Source organism: Haliotis cracherodii, unplaced genomic scaffold, assembly GCF_022045235.1.
Source record: "Haliotis cracherodii isolate W230 unplaced genomic scaffold, xgHalCrac1.p SCAF_32, whole genome shotgun sequence".
Taxonomy (NCBI): domain Eukaryota; kingdom Metazoa; phylum Mollusca; class Gastropoda; order Lepetellida; family Haliotidae; genus Haliotis; species Haliotis cracherodii.
Window position 1 is genome coordinate 1,322,169 of NW_027266289.1, and position 23,907 is coordinate 1,346,075.

Genomic DNA, 23,907 nt, shown 5'->3' on the forward strand with positions numbered 1-23,907 from the left:
GTGGAAAATTTGGCTACAGCTGAAGATGATTCTGCTGTCTGCAGTCGACTGATGGCGCTGTTGTGTTTGGCTTCCGTCAGTCGTGGCATGTTTTCGCCGTTCACTTGCTGTAAGATTGCGATGACATGCAAATGAAAACTCAACGTTGTTATAGCCCAACAATTGATGTTGCACGTGCATGTCATGTTGGAGTGTTTCGGCAACAGGCTCCCACGTGGTTGTGTTTATTTAAGATTTCGATACAGTTTCACCAAATGGTGCAGTACGTAATTCTCTCTACATAAATCAGTCCCAGTCCATGCAGAAATGACCAAATAATGTTCCGTATTAATGAATTGCTGTGCAGAGTCGCGTCCTTTGAACAGGCCAGAAACCGATGATTTTTTGTTCAAATTCTGGTCATTCCCGTTATGTTTCTAGGATTTTCAGCACTACTCTTTGGATTTACGTCCAACTCATGTTCATATATTCCATGCCAATACATTCTTCATTGTGATATTCTTGTGTTCAGACTCTTTTTTCTTCTGTCGGTAACCTTTAGTTATGATCAAGTGGTTGTCAGGTACAGATATATTGGATTCACAGGGTTATACGTTTTCATGGCTCTTTGTTCCTTAACAAATGACTCCGGTGTTTGAATCAAGTTCTAAATGGTTCAAACGTATGTTTTACTCTCATGTGCGTGATACTGCTTCACGACCAGCATGTTGTGCCTGAAACTCAGTTAATGAACTATGCTATCAACCAGCATCCACGACTTGGTCTGGTCACTCCATCGATTCATTTATAGGTTGATGGGTGTGATGTAATAGATCGGCAAAATCTACGCCATGAATCGAAGCAGCAGGATAGGATGGTCGTGTGTCGTTTCAGTCACCCGATCTTCACCTAAAGGAAATATGAAATATGAACAAGAGCATGACGTTATTACCGGTGACCGACTTTGAGAACATAGCGTTTTCACTGACAGCAGTACGCCGGATTTTATGGGTGACTTTTGTTGATTAAGGGATCGTATTTTAATAAATGTGTCATGTAAGTAATCAGAAACATTCTGACAATCTGCGTATTATTTTTTTTTATAGTCAGTGAAATGCACAACTTTGTATTTTGATAATGTGGTATATATGCTATGCAGGCACGTTGCGGTATAGGGGAGATAACCCTGTTTAGTAACTCTTCATTTGCGAGACGCGTCACATGTGGAACTTCACGCGCGATATAACGCATATTCTTACCCATATGGGCTCAAATATTCAGTGTAATAACTTTTTGATATTTGCACAGTGTGCAATTAGTGATTCTCGAAGCTGATTGGTCAGTGGAACAAAGCTGATTGGTCAGTGGAACAAAGATCAAGTTTTTAGGGCGCCAAGATCATCACCACCTAGTCCTGGTTTGCGTCTGTGTTAGAGGGCTTGCTGTTTGATGAATTTTTCGACCACCCGAATCCAAAAACCGGACTTGCATAAACAGGTTTGCCTTTGTGAACGATGATGACATCGATAACTGCCAATGAAAATGAAAATGAGCTAACGCTCGGAACTTAAAACATTAATTTCACTCGTGACATATTTTCCGTAATCACTCGTACCGAGTGGGTTATTCTATAATACTAGCAGGGGTCAGCCATCTTAGATTTTATGCACGACTGTAACATTCCTGAATACATATATTGGAACCTACTCAATATTTGTCATACGGCGGATACAACAGATAACAAGGGCCGGGGAGGTCGATAAACTATTATAAAACAACTCTTACTTCAGGACAGATTCCCTTTCACACACTCGGCACCACCAGCTCACAGCGACTTCACAACAATTACTGGATTTCTGATACGATCTCTCGAGACTTTAGTTTTAAAACACCGACTAAATAGCTTACTTATAGCATCTCTTACCTACTGATACAGATGACTATATCAATGTTCGGGTTACACCTGAATTCAAATATAACACTGGTCCAACAGCTGATTGATGAAATCCTGATTCATGATTTATTAAAAGAAACCAACAACAAAAGAACAAAAACGTTTAATAAAATCAACGCCCACACTCATTAATAATGTCTACTCCCGGCATCAGTGGGATTAAACTTACAAAACGACCGTCTGCTTATTTTTATTTCCACATTAAATCAGGACCTAAATTTTAGTTTGAATATCTGATGAAGTCTTATTTCGTGTTTCATGTCAAACATTCCATCACCAGTTCCCCTTGCCCCCGTCCTACCTGTTCATATAGAATGCAGAGCCACTAGCCCGCATTGTTGATGTGCTTGCCAGCGACCACGCTCCCCTCCCCCGACCTACCTGCTCAAATAGACTGCACAACAAACGTGCCAACATTACTGGTGTGCCTGCCAGCCACCCGTCACACAGAACAACCATCACACAAAACCCACCAAACCGCATCCACAAGACATGTTTTCAACGTTTGTGATAATATGCGGTAAATTCTAAAATCTAGCTTTACCTCATCCCTGTAGTGAACGTTCACAACACTGGGACAAGGAGCAATTAGATTGTCATTACTTAATCTTGCCATTCGTTTCTCATATCAGTCACTGCATTGTCTGGTCCTGACTCGAGAATATACACGCCGCCGCCGCCATAGGGCTGGATTATTGGAGAGTTACACAATAAACAAACAAACATAACAAATAATCCAGATATCTTGCAGCAAACAGGTCTACGAGTTGCAATACATGCTTATCAGCAAAGACTGAGTAAGTATGTTTTTACGTCTGTTTTTATCTGCAGTATTCCATCAATTTCACGGCGGAGGAAACCACAAAAATATGTTTCACACATTGTTTCCATCTGGGAAATCGAATTCTGGCCACTCGGCGAGATGAACAAACACTCTAGCCACTCGGCTAGCGCACGACCACAATGAGCAAAGACAGCGCACGATTCTGACTCAACATGTCCTGGATGTATACCATCGGAATCGATACTTATATTGCCTTACGTTTTACTTGACGTTTACCTTTGGATCGTATTGTATTGTTGTTGTATTTGAAATATTGCTTGCCCGCGGAATTGACGCCGGGATTTTTATCAAAATATTGAAAAGGGAGAGAACATATACCTAGCTGATCAGAAATATGTCTTAATAGTTAAGTTTTCGTTGTGTCGATTGTAATCTGCATTCATTTCCCAATGAATGTAAGAAATGAAGCGATGTGCTTTTATTTCTACGGAATGCCGGCAAATCCCATTGTAACAGTTGAGGGAATTGCCTTTCTGCTCACGTGTATCGTCATGCACATGACATTTATCGAAATTCATGCATATTCTTTGTCAAAACTAACCTTTGCTACCGAGCAGACAGTCCTCCAAGGCGCAGCGATTCGCTGTTCAGAGTTGCCTCCTTTTGGCAAGCCAGAAACCTATGATTGTGGGTTCGAATCCCGGTTTGCCCCGATTATGTCTCTAGGTTTGTCAGCACCATACCAATGCACGTGGGTTTCACCGAAGTGGTAAACGTCTGAGAGGCTTTCCTCACACGCCGTGATATAACTGGAATAGCGACGTTAAACCCAACTCACTCACTCTGCGACCGAAGGCCGAGAAGGAATGAAACAGTAAACTTACAGGTTGGCTCCCATGTATTTTTTCCGCACCCCTGGGTTCCACAAATTTCATTTCTTGGGTTTCATTTCTAACCCGCATTTTTCAAATGTGTCTCCCCGTTTACAGGGAATTTATGTTTGAGTTTTGCGGGAACTGACCATGCCATTTGTAAGAGACGCCTTCCCCAGGACATATTTGTTCCGGTTGGTTACAGCCTGACAGTTGCTGTTCTTCACGCCTCTTGCCTTAATTCACAGGTCTATGAACTTCGTTTTGATGCTTCTCTCTATTGATTGGCTACTGACTACTGTGGGTGTGCATAAATTACATGATCACGTGATTCATGTCACGCGACAGTATGTATAGGGCCCGTAAGTAGGTCACGGGACTACGGGACACCTGACGTTGTTTTTGTACTTCCGGTGACAAACAACTTTTCACGGCAATGGCAACAGCAGTGTTACGTCAGACAGAGCCCGGCTAATCATATTCGCTACACGTTTGGGTAACTTAGAAAACCATGATATGTCACACACATTAAAACACTCGACTTAGGAAGTATAATTAGAAAGTGCATGCTTTTCAAAGCAGTCGCAGTGTTTTCAAGACGTCCTATGATCGAAGTCAAACTGGCCGCTACGCATTCATAAATTGAGGTAAGTTTTCACTTTTTGCCTACTTCTGATAGGCTGGTATAATTGTCAGTGTTCATAAAGCAATACTGATCGTTTAATCATCACACGTATAGTGATGTAGGCGTTCAAATATTGTCTGTTTATTGTCTAAAAGAAAGGAGATTTTTGTAATTGTTAATTAACTCATGTTGTCTGTCGGGCACCATACACTGTTTAGACACAATTCCATCACAACCCTATCCTCAGCCTGATAAGAAACGTCACATAAGCATAGGTGTTGGTCCAGGGGAGATGACACAAACTTTAGTCATAAGTAGGCCTATTATATGCATGTTGACAATCGAAATAGTTTTGTGATATTTGTCAATATTTGTAATATACTTGAGTAACGATGTTGTGCAAATTGACTTATAGGAAAGCTTGAGTTAATAAAAAAATATATTTGCCAATATCATGATGAAAATGTTACATTTAGGATGTTGGTGGGGTAGGTGATGAGACATTTTGGATGTTGGTGGGGTAGGCGATGAGACATTTAGGATGTTGGTGGGGTAGGTGATGAGACATTTAGGATGTTGGTGGGGTAGGTGATGAGACATTTAGGATGTTGGTGGGGTAGGTGATGAGACATTTAGGATGTTGGTTGGGTAGGTGATGAGACATTTAGGATGTTGGTGGGGTAGGTGATGAGACATTTAGGATGTTGGTGGGGTAGGTGATGAAACATATAGGTTGTTGGTGGGGTAGGTGATGAGACATTTAGGATGTTGGTGGAGTAGGTGATGAGACAGTTAGGTTAATGTCTCATCACCTACCCCACGATTATCCCAACGGTCCAATCATCTATACCTACACAATCCCAACATTCCCATCACCTACATCAAAATCAACCCAACATCCAGATCACCTGCACCACCTCCCAACAAAAGCAACACCACAAGCGCCTTCCTCCCCATGTTGATTCTATAGTATCATTCCTTTCTGATAGAATCATGCCCTAAGTAACCCTTGCTTGTCATGGAGCGGTCAACTGGGGAGTATTTATTTGTGCCACAGCTTGTCGTCTTATCTTGAACACACACGCACATGGAACCACTATTTTCTCACATATCACAAGAGAAAGGTAGGTGCATTTTGTAAATAAAGATCAATCATAAAACTTCAAGTAAGCCATATCCTGTAGTAACTGGTATTAATGACTTCAATGTAAACTTGAACTTGGTAAAGACATAAAACTAATATTTGCAAAAAAAACAAAACAGACGCTTATCCATGACAAGAAGGACAGAACATGTTATCCTAAATACCAACGAAAGTCGAAAAATGTGACGTAAAGAAAATTTATGACGTGAATATTTGTCTTGGTGTTTGTAGAATGTCCTTAAGACAGAGAAGGCACTCGTGAAGAGCAACCTCCTCGTGGTGAGTGCTGGGTAGCGCTAATAGCTCTTCCCCCGTGTGGAACCGGGGTAGAATATTTCCACAGCACCCCATTGCTGGTCGTAAGAGGCGACCAAAGTGGGCAACCTGTTTGCCGTGGGTTGCGCCCCTGTGTCGGTGGAGGACGGGAGTCTGGTGGTTGAGGGCATTGGAGCCAGGAACAGGTGTTCTTTTCGCCCAACACACCACTTTGACCCTTACTTCACCTAGACGGGTTGTAGAATGGGCCCGGTTCTATCAATCGGCTGGTCATGCCGTGCCCTGTGCATGGAAAACCTATCTTAGAAATATCATATTACAAACTTGTTGATCGTGAAATATGATATCATTATTGATGCGAATATATATTTTGCCTAGAGTCCTATGCCAGAAGGCGGTGGCTCATGGGCCAATCTGGTGATACGGACCCCTGAAATCTGTGGTTCTTGGGAATTTTGTCATGGGCCGAACCAGCCTGACATTACTTCTTTTAGTCTTCATAGCTTTTCATGTCTTTATTTCTGGAGTATAGCATTCCTGTAGCCCTGGTGTTGCAGCCTGGCTTCCACTGTGACACCGTCCTTGTTGACACTCGATGGCGGGAGGGGAGCAGGGATGTCGAATTTTCTTTCTTTCATCATGTCTAACCCACAATCCGCTGGTTCTCGTTCAAAAACTAAACGAAGACATGTAGATGTAGATGCTGTTTCATCAGATGATGAAACAATTGTACACAATCCTGATTCATGGCCACGATTTCTGGTTGTGGAAGGATTAGATGGCACCCCACTCAAGGTTAACCCTTTCATCATTTCCAAGGCAATAGAGGGAATTTGTGGTAACGTCAAAAACGTCACTCGTCTTCGTAGTGGTTCCTTATTGGTGGAATGTGCTAGGAGACAACAATCTATTAATCTGCTCAATGCACATCACTTTGCAAATACAGAGATTGTTGTCTCTGAGCATAAATCACTGAATTCGTGCAAGGGTATTGTCAGAGATCGTTCCAAGTGTCTGTCAGACATGTCCGAGGAGGACATTGTGGCTGAGCTAAAACCCCAAGGTGTTATCGCAGTTAAACGATTCACAAGAAAAGAACATGACAATATCATTAAAACACATACTTATCTTTTCGTATTTGCTCTTTCTTCACTTCCAAAATCTCTCAAAGCTGGCTATTTCAACCTGGGAGTGGATATTTTTGTACCTAGTCCACTCCGTTGCTTCAAATGTCAGCAATTTGGTCATGGTGCCAGATTCTGTAGAAACTCTCCAGTGTGTTCCCGTTGCAGTGACAAACATGACAGCACTGACTGCACAAATGTTATAAAGTGTGCAAACTGCAACGGTGAACACATGTCATCTTCCAAATTATGCCCGAAGTTTGAAAGAGAAAGTAAAATTAATACAATCAAATACACATATAACATCTCTTTTTCTGATGCTAAGAAATTGGTTGCGGAACTGTCACCTCCAAATCCTTCCTCGAAATCGTATTCTGCCACAGTGTCCTCTTCTATCAGCAAAGTAGCTGCTGGCTGTCAGACAGCGATATCCTGGATCTCAGACAAACAAACCCTTTTGTTTCCAATTTGTGAAGAATCTGCTTCTTCTGAAACACAAACCGAGATTCATTTGAACCCTCTGCCTGTGACACAAACAGATTCTCTGACTGAGACACAAAAAGACCCTCTACCTGAAGCACAACCTGAGCCACGACAGAAGGCCAATCTGTCAAAAAGTGAAAAAAAGTTAAGAAAAAAAGAGTTAAGAGCACTGAAACATGTTGCGGTACCAGTGCCTTTGACAACCCCCGTAGAAGTTCATAATCCGTATGAACCTCTGCAGATGGATGTCATTCCGCAGCTCATCGGGCGGAGTGATAATTCCCCCAGATCACCGATTGAACCACCATGATTTCTCCAAATATATTACAGTGGAATTGTAGAGGACTTCGGCATAATTTTAACGACTTACAGCTTTTAGTTCAAGATTATAAACCATCAGCTTTATGTTTGCAAGAAACATATCTCAACATCACAGATTCCTTTGACTTAAGACGATACAGTTCATACCATCATTTCTCACCTCCGGGTGAGAGGGCCTCTGGAGGAGCCTCAATAGTTGTGAGGCAGGATGTTATTCACAGCCCTGTCACACTTGATACCCCACTTCAGGCCATAGCAGTCCAGCTAACCTTACATTTTGCCTTCACTTTATGTTCTCTTTACATTCCTCCTTCCTCCTCTCTTCAGCAGTCAGATCTTCAGGCACTCTATGATCAACTCCCCAAGCCCTGTATAATCACAGGTGACTTGAATGGCCACAATCCACTTTGGGGTGGTAATAACACAAATGCTAAGGGGAAAGTGCTTGAAGATTTTATCTCCAATAATGATTTATGTATATTTAATGATGATTCACATACTTATCTGCATCCTGGAACTGGAACATATTCTTCACTCGATTTATCCCTCACTGACTCAAACTTACTAAATGAATTTGAATGGTCGGTCCATGATGACCTCTGTGGCAGTGACCATTTTCCCACTATTCTTTCAACTGTCAATCCATCAGATGTTCCACCTTCATCTAGATGGAATTTCACGAAGGCAAACTGGTCTATCTTTGAATCATTATGTAGAGATAACCTTAAGCCTGAATTATTGAACTGTGCCACTGATCCTATTCAAGTGTTTTCAGATCAATTAATCGAGATTGCTGATGGTTGTATTCCGAAGTCTTCTACAACTCCACATATCCGTAAACCATGGTTTACCACAACTTGTAAACATGCTAGAAAAGCTCGGAAGAAGGCAGAGAAATATTTCCGCCACCATCCCACAGTCCACAATTTAAATCAATTTAAAATATCAAATGTTAAAGCTCGTCGTACTTTTAAACAAAACAAACGGCAGTCTTGGCAGAATTATGTTTCAAAAATTAATTCACGAACCCCTATGTCGAAGGTTTGGAATATGGTGAATAAAATTAAAGGAAAAGGCTCTAAAGCAACTGTCAAACATCTTAAGGAGGGTACTCACTTATTTACAAATAAATCTGATATAGCAAACAAATTAGGTGAAACTTTAGCTAAACATTCCTCCTCATTAAATTATACTCCAACATTTCAGAAAGTTAAAGAACGCCAGGAAAAAACTAATATAAATTTTAATTCTAATAACGGGGAGGATTACAATGAAATCTTTTCCCTTCATGAAATGCATACTGCTTTGGACCAAGCTCATGATACAGCTACAGGGCCTGATAATGTTCATTATCAACTTCTCAAACATTTGCCTGATTCGTGTTTAGAAACACTATTAAATATATTTGACAATATCTGGACAACGGGTAACTTCCCTTCATCTTGGCAGAATGCTGTCGTCATTCCCATACCTAAACCTGGCCGGGATCATACGGATCCTTCTAACCATAGGCCAATATCTCTTACGAGCTGTGTGTGTAAGACCATGGAAAGACTGGTCAATAACAGATTAATTTGGTACTTAGAAACAAATAATCTTATTACAAATATTCAATGTGGTTTTAGAAAAAATAGAAGTACTATTGACCATTTGGTTCGATTGGAGACATTTGTAAAAAATGCTATCATCAATAAACAACACACTGTATCAATATTTTTCGATTTAGAAAAAGCCTATGATACAACCTGGAAACACGGCATTTTAAAAGACCTTCATGACATGGGATTGAGAGGCCGTTTGCCTAATTTCATATCACAGTTTTTAACTGATAGAAGTTTCCAGGTACGTGTAGGATCCACTTTGTCTGATGTTTATGATCAAGATCAGGGTGTCCCACAGGGTAGCATTTTATCCGTAACTTTGTTTAGTATAAAAATAAATAGTTTATCTAAGGTTTCAAATGACTCTGTTGATGGGTCATTGTTTGTTGATGATTTTAATGTATCCTGTCGAGGAAAAAACATGCACACGATAGAGAGACAGTTGCAGCTTTGTCTTAATAAAATCAATGATTGGTCTGAACGTAATGGCTTTAAATTTTCTAAATCAAAAACAAATTGCATTCATTTCTGTCAGAAATATAAACCACATAATGATCCAGTCTTACATCTAGCAGGCACTCCAATTAAAGTTGTAAAGGAAGCGAAATTCTTAGGTATAATTTTTGATCACCATCTTACTTTTCTACCCCACATTAAATATCTAAAAGCAAAATGCCTAAAGGCGCTAGATCTATTAAAAGTTATCTCCAATTCCAAGTGGGGAGGGGACCAGTCAACCCTTCTTCACTTATATCGTTCACTCATTCGTTCTAAGCTGGATTATGGCTCCATCATCTATGGTGGAGCCTGCAAAAGCAATCTAAAACTATTAGATGCTATTCATCATCAAGGTCTAAGACTCTGCCTTGGATCTTTCCGTACTTCTCCAATTAACAGCTTGTATATTGAGGCCGATGAGCCATCACTTAAAAACCGCCGCATTAAACTATCTTTACAGTATATTACAAAGTTATATTCTAATGAGTCCAACCCTGCCTACAACTCCGTTCTTCATCCCCTTTATGAGGAACTGTACCATAAGAAATCATCTCTTATTCCCCCTCTGGGAATAAGAATTAAACCTTTCCTTTCTGCTGCTGATATTGATCTCAAAACTATATCTCCTTTCCGACTCTTGTCTTCTCCTCCTTGGCAATTGGTGCAGCCACATGTGGACCTGTCACTGTCCAAACTAAAGAAAGCAGACACAAATCAACTTCAGTACCAACAAGAATATAATCAATTACGAGCTTCTTACAATACTTACAAATCAATCTTTACGGATGGATCCAAGGATGGTGGCGCTGTCGCCAGCGCCACCATCGTTGGAACCAAAACTATATCAACCAGATTGCCAGGTAATTCTTCAATATTTACAGCAGAATCAAAAGCTATTTTAACAGCTCTTGAATATATTCAACGATCTAAACATATGCAATTCATTATTTTTTCAGACTATCTCTCCTGTCTTCAGGCTATCAAACATAATTCGTGTAAGCATCCCGTTTTACTTGACATCATTGAATTACATAATGAACTTGCTACTGGCCAATACGACATTGTCTTCTGTTGGTTGCCCAGCCATGTTGGAATAGTTGGCAACTGAATGGCCGATGCTGCTGCAAAAGCAGCACTCAACAAATCTGTGACACTACTTCTGATCCCGTACACCGATTATAAACCCGTCATTAGATCTTACATCCGGAATCTAATGCAGAAGAAGTGGGACACCCAAGTAGGTATCAATAAATTACATGCAATCAAACCAAATATCGGTTACACCTACTTGGGCTGTCAGTCCAGATTTGAAGAGGTCATTATGCGACGATGTCGTATTGGCCACAGCAGATATACTCATGAATATTTACTAAAAGGTGAAGATCCTCCGTTTTGTATCCCTTGTGATGAGAGAATCACGGTCAAGCATGTCCTGCTTGACAGCATTGATTTTTCCATCACAAGGGATAAATATTTCAATTCGTCATCTCTTAAGGATCTTTTTAGCAGTATCGATTCTCGTTTAATCATTGTTTTTTTAAAAGAAATAGAGTTGTGTGCAAAATTTTGATTGTGTTTTGTGAAATATAAATATTTTATGATCGGTAGAATAAATTAGCAACTGAGAATGTTAGTGGCTGTATCCTCGAGGTGGGTTAAAGTACAGTAAAATTATGTCCTCCTGAGAGGGTACATAAGTTCCACTTCTTTTAAGGTAAATTTAGAACTACCGTGTTTTTAATCGTAGAATATGTGTCATTTTAAGATGTTAGGCTGACTCTGCCAATAATCGCCACCACTTGAAGGGATGATGTAAATCCTGCTCGGTCCCATGCAGGTAGCTAAGGTACTGTAAGTACCCATGGTCCCCAGTATGGTGATCTCCCTTCTGGGGCTGGCGATCTATAGCCCGTTTTTATCCTGTTATTGTTAAGTATAAGTGTTATTCTTTTTTATGATCCCATACTAGTTTTAACATCTTTTTCTGTGATAAGTCTAGTACTTTTTACTGTCCTTCGTTGGCAGGTTTTTATATAAGTATAATTGTATTTATAAACATAAAACCTTGATAGTCACGATATGGCTGCAATATTGCCGATGTGACTTTAAATACAACTCACTCACTCACTAAGACAGAGAAGGTGAAGCTAACATACACTTTTAATAAGGAAGTAAACAGTGATCACACTTACCAACATAAGAGAAGATAAGATGTTGTATGGATGTCAGTATACACGAAGTCACACTATATGTAGATACTAATTAAACTTGTGCATAGATCTAGACCTTCATCCTTCGAGGTAAAAATTAGTGAGAAAAAAATATAAGAATTGACTTTTTGAGTATGGACCCTCAGCGAATAAGGGCAAAACTATTTGAACGTGGGAGCTTGCAATTCAATTCTTAAATGATTCCTAACGGAGGAAATGTTCGTGTACATGTGTCGATGATTAATAACAAAAACATTGATACAAAACGTGTTCCGAGAGTACACAAGCATGCGTTTTGGTACTACAGAATGTGTAATACTCAATGAAGAGAAGACTGAGTTTTTAATCCTTGGATCGCGACAGCAAGTCAGAAAGCTTCACCCTGACTCTGTATACCTTCATATTGGTGATACCACTGTGTACCCAACTGCCAGTGCCCGTAATCTGGGAATCACCTTTGATTCAACAATGACCATGGACACTCATATTTCACTAACCAGACCAGCAGAGCATGCTACCACAGCATCTATACCATCAGTAAAGTCCGGCATCTACTTGATACTCCAACAGTTAAAATGTTGACGCAATGTCTGGTGACCTCCAAACTGGATTACTGCAATGCATTGTATGCTAGTCTTCCCATGAAAGCCATATCAAAGCTACAACGCATTCAAAACTCTGCAGCTAGATGCATCTCTAAAGTTCCCAGATCCAATCACATCAGTCCTGTCCTCAAAGCACCACATTGTCTTCCAGTCTCCTTTCGTATAAACTATAAGATATGTATCATCACTCACGACTACCTCAACAATAGCGACTATCCAGACTATCTCAAAGATCTTATATCCCTGTACTCTCCAGAGCGTGCTCTCCGATCCTCTGGTGGATATCTACTGTATCAGCCTCTGTCTACTTCTGCTATGTCTGACCGTGCCTTCTCCTTTTGCAGTCAACAGTTATGGAAACTCTTTGCCTGTGAATCTGAGAAACTCTGCTTCTGAGGAAACGTTTAAGTCTCTCCTCAAAACCCACTTCTTCACTTCAGCTTTCCAATAGATCTCCTGATTGTTGGCATATGTACATAGGTTTTATTTATTCCTGCATATGTATGTATTTTGGGCCAGTGGCCTTTTATTGAATAAATTGTCTGTCTGTACATAGACATTACTTTTTAACTTGTCATCCATATCCTGGTCTGGGCAAGGTGACCAGTGTCCCACTGGTTAGGATGTCATCCATATCCTGGTCTGGGCAAGGTAACCAGTGTCCCACTGGTTAGGATGTCATCCATGTCCTGGTCTGGGCAAGGTGACCAGTGTCCCACTGGTTAGGATGTCATCCATATCCTGGTCTGGGCAAGGTGACCAGTGTCCCACTGGTTAGGATGTCATCCATATCCTGGTCTGGGCAAGGTAACCAGTGTCCCACTGGTTAGGATGTCATCCATGTTCTGGTCTGGACAATGTGTCCAGTCTGCCCACTGGTTAGGATGTCATCCATGTTCTGGTCTGGACAAGGTGTCCAATGTCCCACTGGTTGGGATGTCATCCATGTTCTGGACAGTGCTCACCTCTTCACATACAGGACAGTGCACACCTCTTCACATACAGGGCAGTGCACACCTCTTCACATACAGGACAGTGCACACCTCTTCACATACAGGACAGTGCACACCTCTTCACATACAGGACAGTGCGCACCTCTTCACATACAGGACAGTGCACACCTCTTCACATACAGGACAGTGCACACCTCTTCACATACAGGACAGTGCACACCTCTTCACATACAGGACAGTGGACACCAGACCAAAACATGTTCATGATACGAAAAGTTGGCTTGGTAACATTTACTTCCGGTGAACATTGATATGTAAACAACAACGAAAGCATGCAGTAATTAATTACTGTTGCACTATTTTGACACTGTCAAAGGAATCACGGCTAATGCATCATTTACCACAATACACTGACTCCTTTCAACAAAGTATGGCGGTTAATGAATCGGACAAGCACTGATAGCGCGACCGCGTAGGCGACGGGAGTGTCCAGTGAACAGCGCTATCAGCGGGGCAGTCAGTCACGAGTTAGAAAACTTGCATCTGGCAGGTACGCACTCATTACACCCTATACTCTAGACTTCATGGCGTTTCCTAATTCAAATTTCGTTTGATTGTCCTAGCTTAAGATGAAATCATGTACCTCTAATATTCCCTGGAATCAATTTACCCTGAAATAGTATCTAAATACATTTACCTGCTGCAATATTATCTCAAAAAAAACATTTACCAGCTGCAATGTTATCTGAAATCGTTTAATTTTATAATTACCTGAACTCGTTCACTTGTAATATTACCTGAACTCATTTACCTGTAATATTACCGGCACTCATTTACCTGTAATATTACATGCTCATTTACCTGTAATATTACCTGCTCATTTCCCTGTAATATTGCCTGAACTCATTTAGCTGTAATATTACCTGCTCATTTCCCTGTAATATTACCTGCTCATTTACCTGTAATATTACCTGAACTCATTTAGCTGTAATATTACCTGCTCATTTACCTGTAATATTACCTGAAATCATTTACCTGTAATATTACCTACTCATTTACCTGTAATATTACCTGAACTTATTTACCTGTAATATTACCTACTCATTTCAGAGCTCCAGAGAAGCTGCATATCTGCGTAAAATACGCATCAGAAATATGCAGAAAAATAAAATCCAAGCGTATCAAATACGCAACCAACATTACAGATATGCTACAAAAATAAATTTTGCCCGTATCATCAAAATATTGTGAAGTAGCCCTGCGTATCGATTAGCAAATCAGCAACTTATTTTGAAATTATAAACCGTCATTCCGTCAACTTTGCCAAACACCACGATGACAGTTACATCATGATCATTTGCCATCACACTTTTTTTGTGGAAGTATCGTGATATTGTTTAGTCAATAAAGCTCTCGAGCCCACACGACTCCGGTTTGCAGGAACTAGATGAATAGTGTTTTTAAATATTTAACTTAAATACCTCATGTGTAAAAACTAGTGGGTAATGATGTTAAAATGCATGGGTAAAATACCCACAACACCAAAAGCTTACCTGGAGCTCTGTCATTTACCTGTAATATTACCTGAACTCATTTACCTGTAATATTACCTGAACTCATTTACCTGTAATATTACCTGAACTCATTTACCTGTAATATTACCTGAACTCATTTACCTGTAATGTTACCTGAACACATTTACCTGTAATAATACCTGAACTCATTTACCTGTAATATTACCTGAACTCATTTACCTGTAATAATACCTGAACTCATTTACCTGTAATATTACCTGAACGCATTTACCTGTAATAATACCTGAACTCATTTACCTGTAATATTACCTGAACTCATTTACCTGTAATATTACCTGAACTCATTTACCTGTAATATTGCCTGAACTCATTTACCTGTAATATTACCTGAACTCATTTACCTGTAATATTACCTGAACTCATTTACCTGTAATATTGCCTGAACTCATTTACCTGTAATACTGCCTGTGTAATATTACTGCAGGTACTCACTGCTGTTATGTTTTCAGACTGACAGAAAGTGGGATGTTGTGAGACTGATGTGTAGTATGATGGCCCGGGATGAAGAGACTGTCCGGTGAATACAGGAACCTGTTGCAGGTGCATCTGTCATGTGCATCTGTTGTGTGCATTGTGGCGAATCAGTATCACAATGAGTAGACGTTGTTCTATAGCTGTTACACTACTCTGTTTGGATTCTTTATGACAGCATTTTTAGAATAAGAAAAATCTACAAGCAACCATGGCTGAATCAGATCCCACTATTTTGCCTCTTGATGCTGCCTTGTCTATTGCCCAGCCCACCAACACACAACCTGCTGCCACGCCCACCAACACACAACCTGCTGCCACGCCCACAAACACACATCCAGCTGACACGCCCATCAACACACATCCAGCCGCCACGCCCACCAACACACATCCAGCAGCCACGCCCACCAACACACATCCTGCTGCCACGCCCACCAACACATCTCCAATGTGTCAGCTGTGCAGATGTATTCAAAATGAAGACTTTACTCAAGCCAGGCTGATGGTTCGAGAAAAGAGTCAAGAGATATTCGATCCGGACAAACGAGCTGTTTACAATATCATCCACTACTACCAAACCTACCTCAATTCTAGGTCAGATGGCTTAGATATCCCGAAATCTGATTTGTGGAAAATCCCCAGCATCAGCCAATCAGAAACCAGGTTGCACTTACTGGACATATTGAGACAGGCTGACCTTGACCCCAACGTCAAGACGGGATCCGAGACACCTCTAATGGCGGCAGTGCGGACTACGAGAGTCTGATATTGATTCTGCTGCAGCATGGCGCTGATCCAAACCTGTGCCACCGGCGTGAGGAAATGAACGCCTTTGCCTTGTCAATCATTCTGAATGATGTGTCGACGGTGGAGTAGCTGTTGCATTATGGGTCAAACGTCAATGCTGTCTGCTGTGGGACCATGACGCCGCTGCAGCTGTCGATGAACAAGAGCGTGCACCTCTCCAAACTCCTGCTTCAGAGTGGTGCAGATATTCAGCAGGTGCTGACGATGCCGTCCGCCCACGAGGTGCAGATAATGGTACCGCCCCTCATCCAGGCCGTTGGGCGTGGGAACATCTACCTTGTGTCAGTGCTTCTTGAACATGGGGAGGACGTAAACCAGACGTACGGCGACCACTCGGAAACTCCGCTGCACCTCGCTGTGAAGGACGGTGACTATCACATGGTAGAGATGCTTATTCAGTACGGAGCCTCTCTCAATAAACACAGTGGGCGGGGTCACACTGCTCTAGGCTTGATGCTGACGACAGGCAGCGCAGGGGACAACAGGATCGCTCGGCTTTTGTTGAAATCTGGCTGTAGTCGGAGGAGAGAGACCATCATCTCCTTGTTCCTGAGGTCCTACCCACCAATATTTGTGGCGTGTTTTATGGGGAACAAGGAAATTGTTGATTTGTTGATTGAAGAAGATGTGGCACTGTGTGATGCCTCTAGAGCAGTGTGTGGAGTTCAAAACATGACAGTGTCAGGAGCTTCTGTTCAGGAATATGGGTGTGACGAAGAATAAACTGAAGTTGAGAGAATTTTTGCTGAAAAACATTTACAAACAAAATCAAAACTGAAAAGAAAACCCAAGTCTGCTGGCGAACCTGAAACTCTGTTGAACTGCACCGCAGCTGATGGTTGTTCCCTGGTCATCATGGCCGCCCTGGGGGGTCATTACACTCTCATGAAGCATCTGCTTCATCTCGGGGCAGATCCACACATCATCTGCTGCCATGGCAACCTGACCCACGCAGCAGTGCTGAGTTCGAGTGCAGATAGTCTGGACTTGCTGGAGCTGGCGTCGAGTCTGGGCTGTAACTTTAACCTGGTGAACGAGTTCGGGAACACCCCTCTCCATCTCTCGGCTCGCATCAACGTCCCAGACGTCTGCCGCTACTTGGTGGAGCAGGGGGCACTCATCAATGTGCGGGACCGGTTCGGGGAGACGGCGCTGTCCGCCAGCGTGTACTTCGGCTGCGAGGACAACTCTCGTATCCTCATCCAGCAGGGCGCAGACATGAACATCGCTGACTCAAGGTACTACCATGCTTTGTTAGGAAACAGCACTGTGCAATAAAATTAACAAATCAGGATGTATTGTCAAAATGATTGAATTTTCGTTATATTCATTGAAATTCCTGCATTCTGATTAGCTGAATTGGTCACGTGTTAATGCATTAATTTCCCAATGAATGTAAAAAATTAAGCCACGCCCACTGAGGCGGACTACTTTTATTACTACCGAATGTCAGGGAATCACAATATTACAGTCAAGGGAATTCCCTTTCTGCTCACGTGTATCGTCATGCATAGGACATTTAGCTAATTTCATGCATATTCATTGCCCAAACAACTCTTTTAGAGTAAAGGCTAAGAAGGAATGAAACAGCAAATGTGCAGGCTCACTCACCTGTTTTTTTACGCGGATTCATACAGTTTGCACATCGATTTTTCGGTTCATACCTCAATGAACCGAAAAATGTAGTCAAAATGAATAAAAGAAAATGAAAAGAAATGGATGAATTGTGATCCATTCAAATAAAAAAAATCATGTTAAATAGACAAGGTTAAACTCGAATAGAAAATTTGCAATCTTTGAATGGCACCATTTTATTTTGCATATTTATGTGAGGGACCATAATTTTGGCGAATACTGTTTGAAAACAAGGCACACAGTGAGCTGAGTGACAGGTCACTTATTACGGCTGGGGTAGGGGAGTGTAGATGTTATTGAAGCACGAATGTACTGAATATAATGACCCTCCTTTAATGCTCGTCACATTTTTGGATGACCCTCATTTATTTCTTGAGATTGTCATATGTTTTGTTGTCCCAACCCACCCCTACAGTCTATGACTGATCCCTAGTGGGTGCTACAATATGTGATTCCCTGTGTCCCACCCACCCCTACAGTCTGTGACAGATCCCTAGTGGGTGCTACAATATCTGATCCCTAGTGGGTGCTACAATATCTGATTCCCTGTGTCCCACCCACCCCTACAGTCTATGACTGATCCCTAGTGGGTGCTACAATATCTGATTCCCTGTGCCCCACCGACCCCTACAGCCTATGACAGATCCCTAGTGGGTGCTACAATATCTGATCCCTAGTGGGTGCTTCAATATCTGATCCCTAGTGGGTGCTGCAATATCTGATCCCTAGTGGGTGCTACAATATCTGATCCCTAGTGGGTGCTGCAATATCTGATCCCTAGTGGGTGCTGCAATATCTGATCCCTAGTGGGTGCTACAATATCTGATCCCTAGTGTTAGATCTTTGAGCATGAACTGTGTGGCATCTGGGACAATAGAAATACACACATTATTGTTTTAATTGTGATGCTAACTAGTTATTGTGGTTACCCTGGTAACAGATGTTGACGATGTTTCAGTGGCACAACAGCCATGTACTGGTCCATCTTCAACTGTCGTGAACCCACGCTGCGCCTGCTGCTGTCTGCCGGAGCATCCTTCACCCCGGAACAGTTCACCAAGTACCCCCGGAACCTGAAGGTCATGTGTAACGAGCAGCTGGTGACCTTCATCCAGGAGTCTGTGTGTGAGCCAAGGTCACTTGCCGCCCTGGCTGTGTTCCAGGTCCGCCAGGTCATCTCAAGGGTCATGGGAGGTCGCAGTGTTAAGGACAGTGTCTTACAACTTCCTGTGCCTGACAAAGTCAAGGACAGTGTTCTGCTTCTTAACGATATATGACCCAGTGATTTATGACCCGGTGATATATAACCCAGGGATATATGACCCGGTGATATATGACCCAGTGATATATGACCCAGTGATATATGACCGGGTGATATATGACCCAGTGATATATGACCCGTTATATATGACCCAGTGCTATATTACCCAGTGCTATAAGACCCAGTGCTATATGACCCAATGCTATAAGACCCAGTTCTATATGACCCAGGGATATATGACCAAGTGCTATATTACCCAGGGATATATGACCCAGGGATATATGACCCAGGTCTATGTGCTTGGTTTCTAAGAAGACTCGTGATTTTTGTCATCTGGAAACTGTTTTAATTACATCTAGAAGCATATAGTTTTATCAGTATTAATATATTGTTTGCAAATCTTTATTTGTTCAATCATATTTTAATATGTTCAAGGGCACCTGTGTCATCACTGATTTTCAGTGATCCAATCAAATGATTTTCGTCACGACTTTGCCTTTTATGCCAGTAGAGTCTGTTTGAGATGGTCAAGACTGTTATTCTCAGGTGCTGTCTGTTTAGTGTGTGGAAGCACCCAGAAACTGTGCAGTGGGAGTGTGTTAAAGCACCAAGGAACTATGTAGTGGGAGTATGTGGAAGCACCCAGGAACTGTGTAGTGGGAGTGTGTGGACGCACCCAGGAACTGTGTAGTGGGAGTGTGTGGACGCACCCAGGAACTGTGCAGTGGGAGTGTGTTAAAGCACCCAGGAACTATGTAGTGGGAGTGTGTGGAAGCACCCAGGAACTGTGTAGTGGGAGTGTGTGGACGCACCCAGGAACTGTGTAGTGGGAGTGTGTGGACGCACCCAGGAACTGTGCAGTGGGAGTGTGTTAAAGCACCCAGGAACTATGTAGTGGGAGTGTGTGGAAGCACCCAGGAACTGTGTAGTGGGAGTGTGTGGAAGCACCCAGGAACTGTGTAGTGGGAGTGTGTGGAAGCACCCAGGAACTGTGTAGTGGGAGTGTGTGGAAGCACCCAGGAACTGTGTGGTGGGAGTGTGAGGAAGCACCCAGGAACTGTGTAGTGGGAGTGTGTGGAAGCACCCAGGAACTGTGTAGTGGGAGTGTGTGGAAGTACCCAGGAGCTGTGTAGTGGGAGTGTGTGGAAGCACCCAGGAACAGTGGTGGGAGTGTGTGGACGCACCCAGGAACTGATTGGTGGGAGTGTATGGAATCACACAGGAACTATGTAGTGGGAGTGTGTGGAAGCACCCAGGAACTGTGTGGTGGGACTCTGTTGAAGCACCCAGGAACTGTGTAGTGGGAGTGTGTGGAAGCACCCTGGAACTGTGTAGTGGGAGTGTGTGGACGCACCCAGGAACTGTGCAGTGGCAGTGTGTTAAAGCACCCAGGAACTGTGTAGTGGGAGTCTGTGGAAGCACCCAGGAACTGTGCAGTGGCAGTGTGTTAAAGCACCCAGGAACTATGTAGTGGGAGTGTGTGGAAGCACCCAGGAAATGTGTAGTAGGAGTGTGTGGAAGCACCCAGGAACTGTGTAATGGGAGTGTGTGGAAGCACCCAGGAACTGTGAAGTGTGAGTCTTTGGAAGCACCCGTGAACTGTGTAGTGGGAGTGTGTGGAAGCACCCAGGAAATGTGTAGTAGGAGTGTGTGGAAGCACCCAGGAACTGTGTAATGGGAGTGTGTGGAAGCACCCAGGAACTGTGAAGTGTGAGTCTGTGGAAGCACCCGTGAACTGTGTAGTGGGAGTGTGTGGAAGCACCCAGGAACTGTGTAGTGGGAGTGTGTGGAAGCACCCAGGAACTGTGTAGTGTGAGTATGTGGAAGCACCCAGGAACTGTGTAGTGTGAGTATGTGGAAGCACCCAGGAACTGTGTAGTGGGAGTGTGTGGAAGCACCCAGGAACTGTGTAGTGGGAGTGTGTGGAAGTACCCAGGAACTGTGTAGTGGGAGTATGTGGAAGCACCCAGGAACTGTGTAGTGGGAGTGTGTGGAAGCACCCAGCAACTGTGTAGTGGGATTGTGTGGAAGCACCCAGGAACTGTGTAGTGGGAGTGTGTTGAAGCACCCAGGAACTGTGTAGTGGGAATGTGTTGAAGCACCCAGGAACTGTGTAGTGGGAGTGTGTGGAAGCGCCCAGGAACTGTGTAGTGGAAGTGTGTGGAAGCACCCAGGAACTGTGTAGTGTGAGTATGTGGAAGTACCCAGGAACTGTGTAGTGGGAGTGTGTTGAAGCACCCATGAACTGTGTAGTGGGAATGTGTGGAAGCACCCATGAACTGTGTAGTGGGAGTGTGTGGAAGTACCCAGGAACTGTGTAGTGGGAGTGTGTGGAAGCACCCATGAACTGTGTAGTGGGAGTGTGTGGAAGGATCCAGGAACTGTGTAGTGGGAGTGTGTGGACGCACCCTGGAACTGTGTAATGGGAGTGTGTTGAAGCACCCAGGAACTGTGTAGTGGGGGTAAGTGGAAGCACCGAGGAACTGTGTAGTGGGAGTGTGTGGAAGCACCCAGGAACTGTGTAGTGGGAGTGTGTTGAAGCACCCAGCAACTGTGTAGTGGGAGTGTGTGGAAGCACCCAGGGACTGTGTTGTGGGAGTGTGTGGACACACTCAGGAACTGTGTAGTGGGAGTGTGTGGAAGCACCCAGGAACTGTGTAGTGGGAGTGTGTGGAAGCACCCAGGAACTGTGTAGTGGGTGTGTGTGGAAGCACCCAGGAACTGTGTAGTGGGAGTCTTTTGATATGTACCAGGGATTCACACCTGTTTCCGAGATTTTGATAATAACTCCACACCCAATAAGTTCCCAAAGGCATTATAATTATAATTAATGTTTTATCTTTGGAATGTGTTTTATTTTCATTGATATTAAGAAAAGAACTTGGCCCAATGTTTTATATTATTGCTTCGAATGACATGTTAAGATACTTGTATACTTAAGAAATTGAGTCGCAATCAACTCCCTATTTTAGATAAGGTAATGTTTTTTCCCAGGTAAGTGAGTGAGTGAGTGAGTGAGTATGGTCTTACACCACTTTTAGCAATATTCCAGCATTATCATGGCGGGGGACACCAGCAATCGACATCTGTAGATAGATTAAGATTTGTATTTTATATATAAAGGGTAGGTTTCTCGGCAGGATAAATCCAGCGGATAAAAACGATATCCGTTTGGGTCATATGCGGATAGAGATGCAAATATCAAAGGTCATATGTTTCGCTGTTTATAAACAAACATGGCGTCGCCCTCGTCATTCGGCGATCAAGTCAGAATTAACAATCGGGAATCTGGATAAACTACAGGTATAATTGCTATCATTATAAAAAAAACAGTCTAATATACTGAAAATCAGTGTCTTACTGTGACGTAGATAAGGCATTTTTGGCAACTTTGGAGATATAAATTTCGAAACTGTTTTGCGAGGGCACGAGGCCTAGCCAAGCAAATCAGTAGCCATATCTGTGCTTGTAGACCTCTGCGGCTTGAAACCTTCTCCACAAATTAAAGTAGTTGGATTTGGCCGAAATATGTTTGAATTATTACCTTGTTTCATTTTGTCGCTGTGTGTACATCTGACTACACTTCTTAACGTTATAACAGGACAGACCGACTGTCAACAACATCCGACAGTGGACGTGATGTCTTATAGACTAGGGTTAGAGTAGCTTCCCTTTGACAAAGGGCAGTTACTCTAGCGGAATGCGCGCATTAATATTTATTACGTCACAGGGTAAGTGATGTTTCAGTTGGACAGTGACAGTAGCCAATTTAGTTCAAACTGAAATCTGTTTCTCATACAGTGGCGAAGCAACATATACGCAAAACAACATTTTTTTTTAAGTGCCTTTCGCGGCAATCCATCGGTCTGTCCGCTAGAGTAACTGCCCTTTGTCAAAGGGAAGCTACTCTAACCCTAGTCTATAAGACATCACGTCCACTGTCGGATGTTGTTGACAGTCGGTCTGTCCTGTTATAACGTTAAGAAGTGTAGTCAGATGTACACACAGCGACAAAATGAAACAAGGTAATAATTCAAACATATTTCGGCCAAATCCAACTACTTTAATTTGTGGAGAAGGTTTCAAGCCGCAGAGGTCTACAAGCACAGATATGGCTACTGATTTGCTTGGCTAGGCCTCGTGCCCTCGCAAAACAGTTTCGAAATTTATATCTCCAAAGTTGCCAAAAATGCCTTATCTACGTCACAGTAAGACACTGATTTTCAGTATATTAGACTGTTTTTTTTATAATGATAGCAATTATACCTGTAGTTTATCCAGATTCCCGATTGTTAATTCTGACTTGATCGCCGAATGACGAGGGCGACGCCATGTTTGTTTATAAACAGCGAAACATATGACCTTTGATATTTGCATCTCTATCCGCATATGACCCAAACGGATATCGTTTTTATCCGCTGGATTTATCCTGCCGAGAAACCTACCCTTTATATATAAAATACAAATCTTAATCTATCTACAGATGTCGATTGCTGGTGTCCCCCGCCATGATAATGCTGGAATATTGCTAAAAGTGGTGTAAGACCATACTCACTCACTCACTCACTCACTTACCTGGGAAAAAACATTACCTTATCTAAAATAGGGAGTTGATTGCGACTCAATTTCTTAAGTATACAAGTATCTTAACATGTCATTCGAAGCAATAATATAAAACATTGGGCCAAGTTCTTTTCTTAATATCAATG

General features: G+C 42.5%; 1 pseudogene; it reads left to right on the top strand.

Annotated features, from left to right (window-relative positions):
• Window positions 1-15,576: 15,576 nt before the first annotated feature.
• Window positions 15,577-19,214, top strand: LOC139477190 (ankyrin-3-like; annotated as a pseudogene).
• The last annotated feature ends 4,693 nt before the right edge of the window (window positions 19,215-23,907 follow it).